This window comes from Carassius gibelio, chromosome A5, assembly GCF_023724105.1.
Source record: "Carassius gibelio isolate Cgi1373 ecotype wild population from Czech Republic chromosome A5, carGib1.2-hapl.c, whole genome shotgun sequence".
NCBI classification, from domain to species: domain Eukaryota; kingdom Metazoa; phylum Chordata; class Actinopteri; order Cypriniformes; family Cyprinidae; genus Carassius; species Carassius gibelio.
In genome coordinates, this window is record NC_068375.1 from 8,105,908 (window position 1) to 8,126,057 (window position 20,150).

A 20,150-nucleotide genomic window follows, 5' to 3' on the forward strand; every position below is an offset into this window, starting at 1 on the left:
AACAGCACACAATTCAATATTCACACAATTTTTTATCAAAAGACCTTACTTTTTGATCAGTCCTTTATGTTTAGATCAGGCCTTTATTTTGGCATTTCTGTACTTTGTCATAATTAAACATATGAATACAAAGAACTGATCTTGTTTTTTTTTCAATGGTGTTTTTTTATCTGTTATTTTATTTTCATAGCTAATAAAATACATATTAAAATATTTCAATATAATTTTAGATATTTTGTAAAATATAATAAAACAAAATATTATATATATATATATATATATATATATATATATATATATATATATATATATATATATATATATATATATATATTAAATACAAATATATAACAGCTATTAAAAAAATGAATTTTAGTATATGGACTAAAAAAAAAAATCAAACTTAAAAAGATGAAATATATAGTTTGTTTGTCTGCATCTCATGATGTGACCATTAACCAACATCAGGGAACCTGAACCTGTATTATTAAATTATTGAAATATTAACTTAAAATCTCAGAGGGTCTTGGTAAGTAAATATTTTGGCGTTTGGCTGATAAATAATTGGTGATCCCTTTATTAGACTACATGTATAAATAATTTGTAAACAAGACAAAAGCAATGACATAACACAGCCAAAGTCTTCCAGATTTAAAACATTTTTGTCCAGACTTCCAGAAAAAAAATATTATTAATGTTCAGACAGAAGAGACATGACAAATAGGAGTGATTTCTTATTAAAGTAGGCCAATGTGGTTGATGAGGAACAAAAATCCAATTACTCTTTTTTTCCTTTTATATTAAGTTAATTTTATATTACAGTAACTACTGTGATTTATCAGCATATATCTGTTAAACTACATACTACTACTCATAACTCCTGCTACATACTACTCATACTAATCATACCCTGCATTTTCAATTTGACTGTGTATTACAAAAGAGAACAAAGTCAAGTTATGTTTTGCTTTTTAATCTGATTCAACACTATAGTTAAACTTTTACAATGCATACATGAATACAAACATACATAAAGTCTTTATTTGTTCATAAAATACAAATGTACTTTCAAATTATTATTATTTTTTTTTTATTAAACTAAAGGTTTATAAAATACAAATCAACATTAGGCAATATAGATGATACTTTACAGGAGATGAAATGTCTGTTTATCCCTACAGTGCAAAAGAAAATGGGGAACAAATATTCAAATACTAACAGACATACAGTAATTCGAAGATAGAGGTAATTAATCGTGTGGTTTAGCCAGTTTTCTGAAATGATTCAATTTATTTGGGTGTAAACAATTTTCAATGTACATTTTGCAATTCTGTCTGTAATTTGAAGGCCTTTGGTCAGATATTTTGATAAAATATGGTGATTAATCATACCTTTATGTTCCTTTTGGAGCTTTAATGTTTGGTTACCACTGGTTTTCCACTGTATGGTCAAAACAGACATAATTTCTCTACGACAATATCTTAATTTGTCCTCCAAGAGAAAGACCTACAAGTTTAAGACAGCATAAGGTTGAGTACATAATGAGATAACCATTTTTAGGGGAAAGATTAATTGAGCAAACAATAGGCGAACTTACAATTTCTTAAAGAATGAGACATTTCCTTCTCTACAAAGTCGGTCTTCAGTAGTTGAACTAAAAGCACAAAGAAAATATAAATTTATGTCAAAAATAAATGTAAAAATGTAAAGTATTTTTTTTTATAATAATAAAACCATCAGATTCCTCTGTCCATCTTTCATGCTGCTATTTTTGCAATCGCAAGCAGCGTTTTAAATATGCACGTTCACAGTAATCATGCAATAACTATACATTTTTGTTCATACATGCATATCTTTTGCTTAGATAAAGATTAGGACATGTGTCCATTGCATAAATTGTGTGACGATAATAAATAACAAATCAAATGCAGTTTGAGTAACTAATGTTATGCTAATGAGCCAACATTGCTATCATACCTTGCTTGGTTACTGCTTCATGATTAAAACACACTATCTTGTAATCAAATTAATGCATGGTTATATATATATACAGAGGCAGATAATGGTTTGAACCTCACGTTTAATTTGTAACCACACAACATAAAAAACATAACTCCACAGTAATTTTTTATTTACTCAGATAAATTTTGGGATGTTTGGGTTAACAATCAAAATCTGATTTAAATCCCAAAAGCTTAAATGGATGTTTAAACTTTACAATTTAAAAGTAATAAGTGATTTAGAAATAAAACAATAAAAGGCAGAGCTGTGAAATGACCTCTTTCAGATAAACCAAAATGTCTTCCTAAATGCACATGTACAAGGGAAAATATGGTATTATGCTATTAAATAACAGTGTCATACTGTTGCTGGTCAACTTGTCCCACAATGCATTGCAACAACAACAAAAACAGTAACTTACTGTTATTACAAGAAAACAGCATTTCCTTGTAAATTTACAGGATTTTTTTTTTTACAGCGTGGCCTCTAACTTCACTGTCTCCAGTGGTCCCCCATACTGGTTCTGTCTGGCTCAGTACACCCTCCCCACGCATCCAAACTTCAATTGAGGATAGTAAGGATAAGAGTGCCTTAGATACGGCTTTGGATATGACTAACTTAGCGAGTCCCATACATTGTTCAGTTCCAGTTGCAGAGCCCCTACAGCAGGGTGACTGGGTGACTGTGAAGTGGCATGATTGCAGGACAAAACACAGAATCCGATCAATACATCCAACAGGTTCTCCCCACTCAGTAATGCACCCACTAAGAAACCTGATCAAAGTGCCCTAGTTATTGGCGAAATGTAAAAATAGAGACACTAACCACCATAGTCCAACCGGGAGCCAGAGAACCTGACAGTTTGGCAAATGTAAAAAGTGATAGATAATGCTAAACGTAAATAAAGAAAGATTGTTATTCACGTCGGCACTAATGATGTCTGACTTCGAGAGGTGTGTGAACTTGCAAGTGCGATGTCAGACACTGTTATATGCTCTGGTCCCCTCCCTGCTTACCGTAGTGATGAAATACATTGCAGACTGCCGTCACTCAATGGCTGGATGTCTAAGCGGTGCCCGCAGAATAACATAGGTTTCATAGACAATTGGACGAGTGTTTGAGGTAGAATTGACCTGTGGAAAGAGACAGGAGGTCCTCCTTCCTCATTGGGTGAATATGCTCTTCCCTCTAGAAATATGGCACATAGGGCCCTATTTTAACGATCTGAAACACAAGTGTCAAAGCGAGAAGCGCAAGTAACTTTGTGGGCGGGTCTCGGCGCTGTTGCTATTTTCCCGGCGGGATAAATGGCTCTTGCGCCCGGCGCAAATCTAAAATGGGTTGGTCTGAAGTAGCTTCATTATTCATAGGTGTGGTTTGGGCGTAACGTGAAATAAACCAATCAGAGCGTCATCCAACATTCCCTTTAAAAGCAGGTGCACATTATGGATTGCTATTATTATGGCGTATTTACCAGGCGCACGCCAGGAGCGGTTCACAGCCGAGGAGACTGATGTTCTTGTAAGAGCAGTGAAAGACAGAGAAGTTGTGTTGTATGGGGATGGGAGAATAATTAGCCTGAATAATTTGTAAGCTAGATTTATGCCTATTTTTTTCACATCTTCGTGGCACACCACAATGATTTCCGTCATCTCATGTGTTAATATTTTTTTAGTGTAACAATTTATGATTTGCAAAAATAACTGTTGCATCTGTGTAGATTACATGAGCAAAGTGTATGCGCGTTGTGCACGCTATACATTATGGTCAAGCATGCGCCCTTAAAATAGCATAATGAACAACGCGCAACGCGCCACTGACTTTAGACTAGGTTTTTTCTGGTCAGTGGCGCAATTGTTTAATGGAACAGCAAAATAGCACCAGGGATTGTTTGCGCCGGAACACGCCTCCTTTTTTGCGCTGAACCGCCCAGGGAGCGCAAGTTCATTCACTAGTTTAGCGACGTGCTTCTGTGGAGGGAAAAGCGCGCTTTGCGCGGGTGCAAAATAGGAATGACACATGCATCGGTGTACAAAGTCAATTGCGCTGGGTGCAAGATAGGGCCCATAAAGTTTGTACTTGACTAACTGGGGCAGACTGTCTAAGCTGACTGTCTGCTACACACTGCTTGTAGTAGCTCTGCTACTAAATTAATTTCAAGATGGCAACCCATATACAGCTATGATCATCTTGGCTGAGCTTTCAACGTTGTAACGGAAAAGGTGAGGAAGCTACATGACCTGCGGTGCGCTTGCAGCATTCTGAAAGTTGAGATGTTTTTAACTCGATGTGGTGCGGACTTCCATTATGAGCCTGCATATCCCAGGCCTACATTTGAAATAACAATCTTGAGCATGCAAAAGACGCGATATGTGGACGGCCCCTAACTGTTCTTTTGCTCCACCCACGCGTACAGCGGAGACAACATCAGAGACAGAGGCCATTATCTCTAATCTCTATCCCACGTCAAAATATGAGTTAAAATTGGCACTAGTATGGGAATACTTTTTGTATTTTTAATACTTATTTGTCCTTGAAGGTAGACACAGTTTGCAAAAACTGTGGTCGGAAAGCGGCTGCAAAACGAGGAAGCGCATCGAACATGTTTACCTATTCAGAACATCATCATCCTGTGCAGATACAGCTATGTCCCATTTGTAATTTAATGATTTCTGTGATGCGGAGTGAAGCACAGAATCCTGTCATGACAATAAATATACAGTAGCTAGCTACTCTGCAGATATCACCAAAAATGTGCGATTTGATGGATTGATGAATAAATAAAAAACAAAGCTGTAAAATAATGACAGAAGTACTGCTATATAAATATATAGGCTAATCTGTTTGTTTTGCATGTCTCTCTGTGAAAGATCAGTGTTGTAATTTTATTTGAGAAAACCACTGTCAAAAATGTCTTGGTTACGTATGTAACCCTCATTCTCTGAAGGAGGGAATGGAGACGTTACATCAGAAAGAAACTGACGAATGGGATCTCGCCCGAGAGCCCAATCATCTTTGAGTGGTTTCAAAATGAGCCAATGGTACACCGAGTACCTTGGTCTGTGGAATTTTCATCGTGAACTAGGCCCCGCAGAGTGGGTATATAAGAAGCAGCGCGAGCAACTCGCATTCGAGTCTTCGCTGAGGAGCCGAGCCAGTGACCCGGCCATTCAGCGGAACAGCGATGTGGCAAGGGGACGTAACGAGGGTTACATATGTAACCTCAGCGTTACATCAGAAAGAGACTGATGAATGATGTCCCTTACAAAACACCACATGGCTGTCTCCCAGTGACCCGTGTGAGTGATAGCACCCTGTTGTGAGGCCAGAACGAATGAGGGCCTATAGCTAACAAAGAATACACTAGGTAGAATATTCCAGCTGGACATATACTAGCAGGCTGCCTGCTTGTAGGATGACTTCCAAAGGCAGGTATCAACCAAGGTGGTGATACACATGAACTCTGAGATACCCACCCCGAAGGGTGGAAGTTTCAATGACAGAGCTGGCAAGGGGCTTGCCAAGGGAAAGACACATGCTTTGAAGAGACTTAGACTGTGGACATACAAACGTGGGATTGCCCAGAAAGGGGAATCACAAATCATGGAGGCACCTAGTCCCACACAGTGCTGACCAAAGGGCATGTGTGCAAGTGCTGGACATCAACAGTGCTGGAGGAACCCAGGGTTCTGAAATGAGGAACTCACCTGAGGGGAATAGTGCATGTATCCAGTCCGTGTTGTGGAATGACACAGCAAGCGGATTGACACCGAGCAGGTTCTTACTGGCCTGAAGGGAGGACAAGGGCTTTACATAGAGATTATAAAATCTCGCAAATGTGTTAGGTGTAGCCCAGCTCGCAGCTCTACAGATGTCTGTCAGTGAGGTGCCATGCGCCAGCACCCAGGAGGAAGCTACACTCCTAGTTGAGTGAGCTCTCACCCTAGGGGGCATGGCAGGTCTTGAGCCTGATAAGCAAGGACAATAGCATCCACTATCCAGTGGGATAACCTCTGATTGGAGACAGCCTTTCCCTTCAGCTGGCCTCCGTAACAGACAAAGAGCTGATCTGAGGTCCTAGGGCACCTAGAGTTCTGTCTAAATAGGTGCGGATTGCACGTACTGGACAGAGCAGCGCCAGGGCTGGGTCTGCCTCATCCAGGGGCAGAACTTGCAAGCTCACCAACTAATCCCTAAAAGGAGTGGTGGGAACTTTGGGCACATACCCAGGCCGGGGTCTCAAGATAACTTGAGAGTTCCAGGCATGCTTCGTCAACTGAAAATGCCTGCAGGTCCCCAACCCTCTTCACCGAAGCCAAAGCCATCAGGAGCGCAGTTTAAAAAGATAGAAACTTTAGCGGTCATATAGACCTTTAGGGTGGACGTAGACAGCCTTTGTTCCAACCCCTCCTGAAAAAAGGAAAGCACTGACCCGATGGGACATTTCCAGGGGTCTTCACGCAGTGAAGAACACCAAGTGATGAAGAGGTTCCACTTCAAAGCATTGGCTAGTCTGGTGGACACGGCTCTAGCTGAAGTGATGGAAGCTACCACCTGAGGTGGCAAGGCACCTAAACCATCCATGACCCGTCCAAAACCCACACATGTAGGTTCCAAAGATCAGGACGTGGGTGCCAGAGGGTGCCTCGTCTCTGAGAAAGAAGGTCTTTCTTCAGAGGAATTGGTCAGAGAGGGGCTGTCACGAGGAGTACAAGTTCGGGGAACCAGGTCCAGCTGGGCCAAAAAGGCACAACCATGAGGACCTGCTCCTCGTCCTCCCTGATCTTGCACAATGTCTGTGCATGAAGGGGATATGCATACTTGCGAAGGCCCAGTGGCCAGCTGTGTGCCAGAGTGTCAGTGCCAAGGGTGCCCTTGGTAAGGAAGTAAAACAACTGGCAGTGGGAATTTTCTGGAGAGGCAAACAGGTCTACCTGAGCGTCTCCGAAGCGTTCCCAAATCAGCTGAACCGACTAGGAGTGGAAGGACGCGTACATCTCACAATTGAGCCTGCCTGGGATGTGAATGGCACGAAGCGACCTCAGATGCTTCTGACTCCACAAGAGGAGATGGCGAGTGAGTTGCGACATGCAGTGAGAGCTTAGCTTCTGCCGGAAGAGCGAGTGCTCCCGTATAGCAGAGCAGAGACACAAGAAAAACAGCATTAAGGGACCGGTGGATGGAGTTTATTTTTACAGAGCATCAACAGAGTTGTGCAAGTGTTTTTGTTTGTTCCCTGCATTTCGAAGATGCTTGTTTTACAAACAAGGCCCAGTTTGACGCCGGATTTGCACATTGTTTATTTCTTAAGGATAATGCAGTCCCAACGAAAAAGGGTCACGATCGTTTGTTGGAACCGCAGGCGGTGAGTAAAACTGCTTCAAATATCTCTGTGTTGTTAACTTAGCTATCGGCGCGTAAGCACATCAAGTAAACAATATGCGATGTTGTCATCAAACTGCACTTTCCACAAAAAAAAAAAAAAAAAAAGACGACAAAGTGGAACTTAGTCATTTTCCAAAACCGCTAAGCAAATATATATAGTTTCAATACATACCACATAGAGATGTCGTTGCTGATGCTGCTCTTGTTAAATTTCAGCCTCTGGATCTGATTCTGGATCATAAATATACGGCTGAATCTGACTGTTAGCCATGGTTTGTCACGCCTCCAGGCGCTAGTGTTTTTCCGGGAAAAATCGGTACAGACTATCTTTCATATAAATATTATAAAACTAAAGACTTTTTGGAGTTATGAAGGATGCAGTACTACTCTATAGGTACTCAAGATTAACAGGATATTGAGTGAAAACGAGCATTTCACCGCCCCTTTAAGCAACAAGTACGTAAGAGTACAGGGAATCAAAATGTCACGTATAGGTGGTAAAAAAGACAAGAAAAAAACACGAAACGAAGACGAACACTCTGAGGGTGAAGAAATCTGCGACGCCATGGCAGCCATGGAAGACGGCCTTGACGAAGAAGGAGATGGTGAAGTAGAAACTTCGGGTGAAAATAACCGGGATATCATGAAAGCCGTAATGTCTTTGAAAAGTGGCCTTTATAAGAAGATAGATGGTGTGCAAACAACAATTACGGAGGTAAGAAAGGAGATACAGGAATGCACAGGGCGCCTAGAGCACACATGCCAACCCTCCCGATTTTTCTGTGAGACTCCCGAATTTCAAAGCCCCTCCCGAAAATCTCCCGGGCCGACCTTTCTCCCGAATTTCTCCCGATTTCCACCCGGACAAGAATATTGCTACACCATCCGTCACTGGGCGCCATTTCAGACCGAACAATAGGGACTTAGCAACAGCCTCTGGTGGAACGGCAACGCCATTCTGGCGTTATATTGCACATGTGCAAATTTAACTGCTACTTTGTGACGTTCTACTTTAACGGTCTACTACGGGAGAACAGCTGATTTGCCGGAGTCGCTACAACGTGAGAGATTAGGTAAATAAATGTTATGGCATATGACACTGTAATTTGCATCAGTTTATGATTGTCTGATCACAAACAATCTCATTGGGAATCCCGAGAACATCTATATAGGTAATAAAAAAATATTTTATTTTACCATGATAGGTTAAGGAGACATGGCGAATAAAAAGAAAAAAATATGCCTGCAAATTCCTAACTAAATGGACTGGGTTGGGTTGGGTTGGGTTTGCATAAATGGGGATGGGTTGTGATGGGTTGTTGTTATTGTACATGATATGTATGTATAAACTATGTACAGATAAGTGAATTATATTCTTCTTTACGTTTGTTTGTGTGTGTGATTATATATGACACAACCCCCCCCCACCCCCCCGCTTTTTGAATATCTCCCTAATTCTGAGGTCTCAAGGTTGGCAAGTATGGCCTAGCGGAAAAACGTATTTCTGATGCTGAAGACAATGTTAATGGGCTAATATCCAAAGTGAGCACGTTGGAAAGCACCGTTAAAACGCTCTCAAACAAAGTGGAAGATTTAGAATGCAGAAGCCGACGTAACAATGTCAGACTGGTGGGGCTACCGGAGAAAGCAGAGGGCCTGGACACGGTTACTTTTCTTGAGAAGTGGATACCAGAGGCTTTGGGAATGGAATCGCGGGAGACATTGGTAATCGAGCAGGCTCACAGAATTGGCACTCTGTCAAATAACGACTCACGCATGATGCGTCTTAGGACGCTGATTATGAAGTTCTTGAATTTCAAAGAGAAGGAGCGAGTAGTAAAGGCAGCCAGGATCAAAGGGAATGTTTTTTACAATAACGAACAAGTCCGTTTTCATCCAGACCTCTCCGCTGGTGTTCAAAAGATGCAGCGCGACTATGATGAAGTACGAAAGAAGCTGCGAGACAAGGGTATTCATAAGCACAGAATCATCTTTCAATCAGCTTCTGCTGACACATGGGGATAGATCCTACACTTTCCAAACGCCGGCTGAAGTGGTCCAATTTGTCCAGTCTCTCTGATGGATTTGATGCAGATGTTACTCTATCAGAAAAATGTGCCTAACGGCACCCAAGACAACGTTACAATTTTTTCCCCTAACTTTTTTCCGTTAATTTAACTGTTTCGGTTTCTTTTATACTTTGATGGCCAAAATAAGTTTATTTTCATAGTGGATTATGACACCTATGGGACGTTCATCTCATCATATACTTTACAGGGCTAAAAGTTATATTACATATATAAATGTGTGTGTGTATATATATATATATATATACATTTTTTTTATTTTTTATATATATGTATATAGGCCTATTTGTGTCCAGCCTTCAGCGCAGGCCTCAGGTATGTTATTATTTGGTATGTGTGTAATCGTTCCAATATATAAATAACCCTTTAATGTGTCACGGAGTCACCAGTAACACCTGCCAAACCATCAGAGTCCAATCACCCGACTCCGCCCATCTGCTCATTATCACCAGATTACTGAAGTCACCACACCTGCACCCGCTCATCACTGCCACTTCTTAAGCCCACACTTCCATTCACTCTCTGTCTGGTCTTGTCAGAGAATCACCGACTCTACTCTCTGTGCTACTCTTGGAATCATCTGAATACCTGAATGTCTGATCATCCTGCTTACCTACCACCATCTGTCATCCGTGTCCTGTCAGTTCCTCGTGTGTCCGACCTTCGTCTGTACAGCAAGTATCCTCAAGTCATCCTCTTAACATCCCACTCAGCTCAACTATTCCTCTGCAAGATTGTGTGATCCCATCTTCTGTCTCCATAATTCCAATAAACATCTACTTCCCTGCATACCCTGTTATCTCTCTCTTCTGTCCGTGACATAATGGTTATGTTAATAAATGTTGCATTGTTCACTACAATAATTTTATTGGTTGGTTAGTAGATAGTTAATAAGCAGAGAGAGCTAAAGAGAAGGAAATAACTAAAAGCGAGAGATAGACGACTGCGTGGACCCGTCTCGGTCATAAGCGGTTGATATAAGGTATGTGGGTTTATTTATTTATTTTTTGTTTTGTTTGGTTTTAATTTATTTTTTTATGGGTGTGTTGCTACCAATATACTGTATTTTATCAAAATTATTCTCAAGGATACATCATATAACTAATGTCTAGTAGTTTGAAGGTGAAATGTACTTCATGGAATTGTATGGGGTTTAAATAATATCACAAAGGTTAAACAAGTGATGAATAGGATAAAGTTCTTGCAATCAAGAATGTGCTTGTCCTCCAGCAGGGCCCTGAAGCAGTGCAGAGCAAGCCGTACTGCAAGCAACTCGAGACAACTGACATGCCACTGAAGTCGGGGTCCTGTCCAGGAGCCAGATGCAGCATGAGCGTTGCACATGGAATAGGCATCTGTTGACACTACAACATGTCTGGACACAGGTTCTAGGGGAACACCAGCCTGTAGAAACGAGAGGTCCAACCACATGGCGACTGAGTCTATTTCCATACCGAGAAAAGAGATCCTCTGCTCTTTTTCCAGTTGACCCGAAGGTCCAGCCGGGTGAGGTGTCTGAGCACCAGATCCCTGTGCTCACACAACCTTGCTCGAGAGTGAGTTAGAATCAGCCAGTCGTCAAGGTAGTTGAGGATACAGACACCTCACCTCGTTCAATGAGAGGAGCCAGGGCTAATTGTAAAGATGCGGGGAGGCAGGGCCAACCTGAATGGGAAAACCTTGTACTGAAATGCCTGCACCTCAAAAGCAAACTGAAGAAACAGTCTGTGTCGAGGAAGAATGGAGACATGAAAGTACGTGTCCTTCAGGTTGATAGCTGCAAACCAATCCAATGGACGAATGCATTCAAAAATGCGCTTGGGTGTTAGCATCTTGAATGGGAGTCTGTGAAGAGCTCGGATCAAGGCACGCAAGTCCAGGATTGGCCGTAACCCACCTGTTTTCTTGGATACTATGAAGTAGGGGCTGCAAAAGCCGGACTTCATGTCGGCTGGAGGGACCGGCTCTATTGGGCCCTTTGCCAACAGGGTTGCGACCGCCGTGCGCATGACAGGAGCATCTTTGCCCACCATCGCCGTGTGAACACCCTGAAACCTGTGTGGAACACCGGGCAAACTGAATCGCGTAGCCGAGCCTGATCGTTCGGATGAGCCAGTGGGATGACCTGGGAAGCTCTAGCCAAGCTCCCAGAAACCAATCCAGGGATCTACCAATCCAAGAGAACTACAGGCGTACCCACAATGGGGCAATGAGATGGAGCAGACAGCCCCGGCATGGGAGGCATTGTCTGACTCCAAGTAGCAAAGAGTCAAGTCAAGTCACCTTTTTTTATATAGCGCTTTAAACAAAATACATTGTGTCAATAATGCAAAATGACAGTTAATCCAAACGAGGTCAAGAAAATAACTTGGATGGGTTTAATGCAGAGCACCAATTCGAAGTATGGATTACCATACTTGGCAAATGTCACGATTATCACTTTGATGATATAACAAATCATTATATAGTTTTGTTTACGCTCCATATAGCTCCATATAGCTAAAACCCAACTTCTTGACTTCTTGTTACAAATATGGTAGAACCATCACTTCTATGACAAAAGACTGCTTTGTAAGTAATCTTCCTGATTTGTCTAAATTCTTCAGCATATTCAATATCTCAGAAAAATGTATGTAACAGAACATTAAGGAAAGACAGAACATTAAAGAAAACAGTCTGAATCTTTGGTATAATGAGCATGCTGACGCCCTAAAGAGAGCAACCTAGAAAATGGAGTGCTGCTGGAAGAAAACTAATTATAGGTATTTCATATTGCATGAAAGGAAAGTAATTCCTCCTACAGAAAAGCCTTAAAAACTTCTTACTTTTTGTCCCTTTTAGAAGAAAACAAATACACCCCCAGGTATTTATTCAATGCAGTGGCTTAATTAATGAAAAATAAAGCATAAACAGGCACAGACATTTCCTTATAACACAGCAGTAATACTACAACTAAACTACTTTACTTCAATGATTGATACTATTAGAGGTAAAATTATAACCATGCAGCAGTCAGCTAGAGTATTGCATCAGATAGCGCCCTGAGAGGATCTATAAAAGAGGAAGAACTATATAAAGTAGTTCAATAATCTAAAACAACATGTGTATGTTACACCCTAAACATCTAGGCTACTAAAACAGGTGCTTCCAGAAGTCATAGATCCTCTTCTGGATATTATTAATTCATCACTGTCATTAGGATATGTACCCAGAAAACTTCAAACTGGCTTTTATTAAGCCTCTCATAAAAAAAATTAAATAATAATAATAATAATAATAACAACAACAATAGTAATAATAATAATACTACTAATAATAAAACACAAATCAATCCTAGAGAATTGGTTACTATTGATCACTACAGACTGATGTCAAATCTCCCTTTTCTATCAAAGATAAATGAAAGGGCAGTATCCTCACAACTATGTTCCTTCTTGGAGAAAAATGTTATCTGTGAGAATTTACAGTCAAGATTTAGACCGTATCATAGTACTGAGACTGCTCTAATTAGAGTTGACGTGCTCTTATCATTCTAATTAGACTAGAAAATCATGTTGGTATTAGTGGAATAGCACTTACATGTTTCAAATCATCTGACTGTTATCAATTCATGGCAGTTTATGACGAGATATAATATTGATCACAAGTGCAGTATGGTGTACCACAAGGCTCAATGCCAAGATCTTTTGTTTTTCTAGCTTGACCTGTTACCCTAAGAATATATCATCAAGAAACATGGTGTTAGCATGAAGGCTGCACTGGCCATTAGCACAATTCCTCAGCAAAGGCTATGAGAACCAGAAACCATGCCATGCTTGTTTCGTCTGGCCAGAGGAAAGCGGCCACCCATCTGGGATTTCTCTACCCTGGCCCTCAAGGTGCGGTGTTGAGTTTAGCTCTAAACATGACCAAACTCACTAGAGTAAGTTAACAAAGATCTACAATTCAATTCAATTCAAGTTATTTTGTATACCGCTTTTTACAATACAAATCATTACAAAGCAACTTTACAGAAAATTATGTTTCTACAATATTAAGTAGTAGCTTATAAGTGGTGACTGTCAGTTTGTGCGCATATGACAGGATTTTTCAGAAAAATTAATACAAGACGTAGTCAGCCAGACGATTAACAATATTAACCGCAATTATTATATGATGCAGTCACACTTGTAGCAAAATTTGTTAGTTCTGTTTGTTGATTCAGGGTTAGCATCATCTGGGATCCTCTGAGGGGTCAGCACCATCTCTTCTCAGGTGTTCCGGATCCAGACTAGAGCTTGTGTAGCAAAACATAGAAACACATAGAGACATCAATAGCATAGCTGCTGTTTCAACAAAGTAAAATTAATCAGTTTAACCCAAGCTAAAGAATAAGAATGCGCATTTGATCAGATACAACTGCAGTCACAATTTAAGAGATGCATTATTTGAATGCTTGGTGAAAGAGATGCGTTTTTAATCTAGATTTAAACAGAGAGAGTGTGCCTGAACCCCGAACATTATCAGGAAGGCTATTCCAGAGTTTGGGAACCAAATGTGAAAAAGCTCTACCTCCTTTAGTGGACTTTGCTATCCTAGGAACTACCAAAAGTCCAGTGTTTTGTGACCTTAGGGAGCATGATGGGTTGTAGCGTGGTAGAAGGCTAGATAGGTACACAGGAGCTAAACCGTTTAGGGACTTATAGGTAAGTAATGATAATTTGTAACTGATACAGAACTTAATAGGTAGCCAGTGCAGAGACTGTAAAATTGGGGTAATACTTTAATAGGAGAAAAGTATTGGTCATCTAATCTTTTAAATTTTTAACACACTCTGTTAGCTTTGATAATTTAGAAGTTTCATCTGGTCTCCTTGAGATATATAGCTGAGTATCATCAGCATAACAGTGGGAACTAATCCCGTATTTTTTTATACTATTACCAAGGGGCAACATGTATATTGAAAACAGAAGGGGACCTAGGGCGGATCCTTGTGGCACTCCATATTTTACTGGTAATATATGAAATGACTCCACATTTAAATAAAAAAATGGTAGTGATCAGACAGGTAGGATCTAAACCATCTTAGAGCTTGAATACTTGTATAGGTTTGTAATCTATTTGTGAGTATGTCACAGTCTATGGTGTCGAACGCAGCACTAAGATAAGGTAAAACTAGCAATGAGATGCAGCCTTAATCTGATGTAAGAAGCAGGTCATTTGTAATTTTAACAAGTGCAGTTTCTTTGCAATGGTGGGGCCTGAAACTCTTCATACAGATCATTTTTTTGCAGGAAGGAGCTCAATTGAGCAGACAAAAATGGAAGATTTTAAATAGGCCTATAATTTGCCAGTTCACTAGGATCAAGTAGTGTTTTTTTAATAAGAGGCTTGATAACCGCCAGCTTGAATGGTTTTGGGACGTGACCTAAAGTAAAGATAACGACGAGTTAATAATATTGAGAAGCGGTTCTTCGGCTACAGGTAACAGCTCTTTCAGTAATTTAGTGGGTACAGGATCTAATAAACATGTTGTTGGTTTAGATACAGTGATAAGTTTATTTAGCTCTTCCTGTCCTATAGTTGTAAAGCACTGCAGTTTATCTTTGGGTGCGATGGATGAAACTGAAGTGTTAGACGCTGTAGAATCTACATTCGCTATTGTATTTCTAATGTTATCTATTTTATCAGTGAAGAAATTCATAAAGTCATTACTATTAAACGTTGATGGAATATTTGAATCAGGTGGCATCTGGTTATTTGTTAATTTAGCCACTGTGCTAAATAAAAACCTTGGACTGTTTTGGTTATTTTCTATGAGTTTGTGGATATGCTCTGCCCTAGCAGTTTTAAGAGCCTGTCTATAACTGGACATACTGTTTTTCCATGCAGTTCCAAAAACTTCCATCTAGTTCATGTGTATTTGTTGGGTACAAATAGCAGTCGAGATAGATCAGGCAGGTTATTTGCGAATCTGTCTTTGGTGGCTGGAACAATAGTTCTGCCCAGATGGTAAAGCTGAGACATATAGTTAATATCAGTTATACGCAGCATGCACGACACAAGGAAATGGTCTGTAACATCATCACTTTGAGGTACGATATCTATATCAGGATTATCATACAATCAGGTGAGTTTGATCATCGTTCAAGCTAAACTCTTCAGGACAGTAGAACTTGAAACCATTAAGTACACAATAATCAAATCATAAGCCAAACAGTCAAAAATCAAATGTACCTGGTTAATCAGATGGAGGAACTCAGCATTGTGGTCCTTGAGGGAATGTTCACCCGGGGCTGGGAGAATGAGCTGAACTGCTGAACTGAACTGAGATCCATACTTGTGTTATGTGATGTAATGGTTGCATGACAGATTTGAGGTTGAGGTGAAGGCCTAAGTGCAGCAGGTCTTTATTAATAAACATGAGAAGGTAATCCAATAATTCATAGTAATCCAAAAAGCAAAGGTAAATGCAAACATTACAGCTCATTACCAGCAGCTGATCATCATTTACAGAGACAGGTTCATTCAGCTCAAAATAAACTAAGTTCTAATTTCTCAGTGTTAATTAAAACTGATCTGTATAATTTCATTTTCTCATATTCAGTGCAATTAAGTTTGAGTATTTGGTTTTACAGTAAAAAGAAAAAGGCAAAAGGCAATGACAGTTACAAAAATTGTCATTCAGGGTCAGGGTCATATAACTACTTTAAATCTGTTATGTAACAGTTGAGGTTGTGGTGAAGGCCTAAGTGCAGCAGCTCTTTATTAATAAATACAATTAGGTAATCCAATAATTCATAGTAATCCAAAAAGCAAAGGTAAGAGTTTGCAGTAATCCAAAAGGTAAATGCAAACATAGCAGTTCTGTATAACAAAGACAATGACAAATCAATAAACAGTGCGTTATATCACACTGGGATAACTAGGAATTATACAAGACACAGATGTGACTAATCGGAAACCATAGAAATAAACAATGGCAAACTTAGAAACTAAGAAATCTAAATTTAAACCAAACCAGACGTGACAGTAGTAAATCAATCACTCTCCAAATCCCTGTGATTATCATCACAAAGATGGTTTACATAATTTGTTCATGTAAATCTACCCTGTTTCCCACTGTGCAAACTATCCATCTTACATAGTTTCCCAAAGCAAAGCATGTTGAAATAAGTATGCCTGAAGTCCCCAGATGGTCTAGTAGGGGTATGTGTGCAGCAGGAGTGTGCGGCGAGTCTCAAAGTCAAAGACTAAATAAGGTTTGTCCAAGAAGACGCTAGATTTGTCGCTAGGCACTTTATAGTGGAAAAAAAGTTGCTAAAGGGTCTGAAATGACTAAGTTGACTCAAAAATTGCCACCAGAAGAAGGATAACTTCAGCTTTGGTTGTGAAATGCCATTGGCTCTTGTGTGTCTTGTCACCAACTGTGTCATGCTAAAGTTCAGGAATATATTTTAACTGAGATATGACTACGTTAATGGAGCGATTAAAATCATATGGTTTATACTGTCCTTCATAAAAAGTATGGCTTCAGAAAACTCAGAATGCAACAAGACTTGTTTGTAATACATTGATTAGTTTTCTGGTCCAGTGTCGCAAATATATGTGACAATAACTACTTTTATTTGCCTGTTACGTGTTTTTATATTATTGAGAAGTTGGTAGTTGGCCAAGGTTATGGATAAATGTGAGGTTAGGTGCTTTAAAATACCTATGAAAGTATGAACGAATTAAAAATTATTTCTATTTTTACAACTGTATGCAAAGAATTAATAAGGCATAAAACTGAAAGCAAAACGGAGTACCCTGCGCATCGAAAAGTGACGCTTAAGGTGTACCTTGAATGTTTAAAAGTGATCAAGCATCAACATGTGTCGAGTTGGGAGTGAGATTAGGAGTGTTCGTCTTGAAGGGGCACTGAGCAGATCGATCAGTGTTCGTTTGACATCAAAGTACCACAAAAGCATTTTGAAAGCGTTAGATCCATCTGCTGTCTATACAGTAGCTCTCACGGTACTCATAGATGTCCTACACCAATCAATCTGCAAAGTGCTGTGTCAAGTCAAACACACCTAATGTGTTGGTTACATTATGTTTTCATATCTTGCTACATTCTTAATATATAACATGCCTATATATTGTTAGGCCTTGCAGAAAAAAAAGACAAAACACAAACATATGGTATTTTTTCTTTCTTTTTTTTTTCTTTTTTTTTTCTTTTTTTTTGCGAGGAGATGTCACCAGTCCTCCAAGTGGCAGAAGTGCTTAGAAGGGAAAAGACCATTACACCATTACAGTTATTAGCATTTAGTGTATAAGTATTTTACATAACTATATCATAATTAATCATATTTATATGGTATCAAAGTATATTTACATGTTTAGATTACACATGTTCATTAATATACCAACAGACAATCTGTTCCAGCACAAATTATTGCATAAAGGGTCACCAAAATAAAGTATTTAAACCCTGCAATTAAGTACAAAATGAATGAATCCCCCCTTCCTGGATAAAGGCTTGCTTAATGTGTTATATTCTACCAATAGAAATATATAAAATTGTATAATTACATAATAACAGTTTACAATTGTTTAATCATTTATACAATCAAATTTATAAATGTTATTTCAGATTAATCATTCACTGACAAAACATTGCTAGAATTAGATATTTATCTGTGTTAAATTTCATTATTGTGAACTTTTATAAACTTGCTTAGAGCACAATAGCAAAACAAATACATTTGTCCTTTAACTGTTGCATAATGAATCGTTATGCAACAAACAGGCAGATTAACATACTACTTGTTTTCTTTCCAATTCGGTAGGAGGAATTGTTTGAGTAGTTAAAATGTAGTTATATAATATGTGGATTGTGCATTTGAGGGTATTAACTATGACACAACATTTTCCATGACAGAACGTAACTATGCGACAGAGCACAATTATATATTTTCAATTCAAGTTTAATTTTATAGCGATTTTTACGATACAGATTGCTGCAACTTCACAGAAAATTACGTTTCTACAATATTTAGAAGTAGCTTATCAATGCTGACTGTCAATTTATGTGCATATGGTAGAAATGTATGGAAAAAATATATATTAAAGACGGTGAACACTATTAAGAGCAATTATTACATGATGCAATCAAACTTATAGCAATATTTGTTAGTTCTGTATGTTGTTTCAGGGTTCATCTGAGGTCCTCTGAGGGGTCAGCATCATCTCTACTCAGGTGTTCTGGATCCAGAATGGAGCTTGTATAAATCCTAGTTACAAAACAGAGAAACAAATAGAGACATAATTAGCGTAGCTGCTTCTCCAACCAAGTAAAATTAATTAGTTTAACCCAAGCTAAAGAATAAGAATGCGCATTTGATCAGATATAAAAGCAGTCCAATATTATAAAATACATTATTTGAATGCTTGGCCAAACACATGTTTTGTGTTTTTAATCAAGATTTAAACAGAGAGAGTGTGTCTGAACCCCAAACGTTATCAGGAAGGCTAATCCAGAGTTTGGGAGATAAATGCGAAAAAGCTCTACCGCCTTTAGTGTACTTTGCTATCCTAGGAACTACCAAAAGTCCAGCGTTTTATAACCTTAGGGAGCATGATGGATTGTAGCATGGTATAACGCTAGTTAGGAGCTAAACCATTTAGGGCCTTATAGGTGAGCAATAATATTGTGTTACTGATACAGAACTTAGTAGGTAGCCAGTGCAGAGACTGTAAAATTGGGGTAATATGACCATATCTTCTTGACCTGGTAAGGACTCTAGCTGCTGCATCTTGGACTACCTGTAGCTTGTTTATTGAAGAAGCAGAACAACCACCTAGAAGAGCATTACAATATTCCAGTCTAGAGGTCATGAATGCATGAACTAGCTTTTCTGCATCAGAAACAGATAACATGTTTTGTAGCTTGGCAATGTATCTAAGATGGAAGAATGCTGTTTTTGTAACATGGGAAATATGGTTTTCAAAAGACAAGTTGCTGTCTTATATAACACCTAGATGTTTGACTACAGAGGAAGTAACAGTACATCCGTCTAGTTGAAAATTGTAATCTACGGGATTTTGTGTACTGTTTTTTGGTCCAATAAGTAATATCTGTTAACCGAATTGAATGGGAGAAAATTAATGATGATCCAATCTTTTACATTTTTAACACACTTTGTAAGCTCTGATAATTAAAAGTTTCATCTGGTCTTGATGAGATATTGTGATGTTCGTGCACCAGGAAAACACAAGGAGAGGGAGAGATCCAATTACAGGTAAACTTTATTGACAAAAAGGGTAATCCAAAAGTAAACAGTCCAAGGAGACAAACAAAACAAAGGAGGGAACCGGAAGGAATGGAACGGGAACTCGGAGGACGAGAAGGTAAGGGTAAGTCTCGGGAGACGAGAACATAGGTAACACAAAGGGTAAGGACTCCATACAAACAACAGGGAAAGACAGGCATTTATAAGGAGACTAATGACAATAGATTGCCTGCACCTGGTGCAATTAGTTGGAGTGCAATTACTGTGAAGACAGGACCAGACTAGAGGAATTATAGTGCCTATGGTGAAGTTCCTAAGGAGAAGTGAGCTCACTAGTGGACACCCAGGAAATCAGAGACTGACAGCGTGACATATATATAGTTGAGTATCATCAGTATAACAGTGGAAACTAATCCCGTAC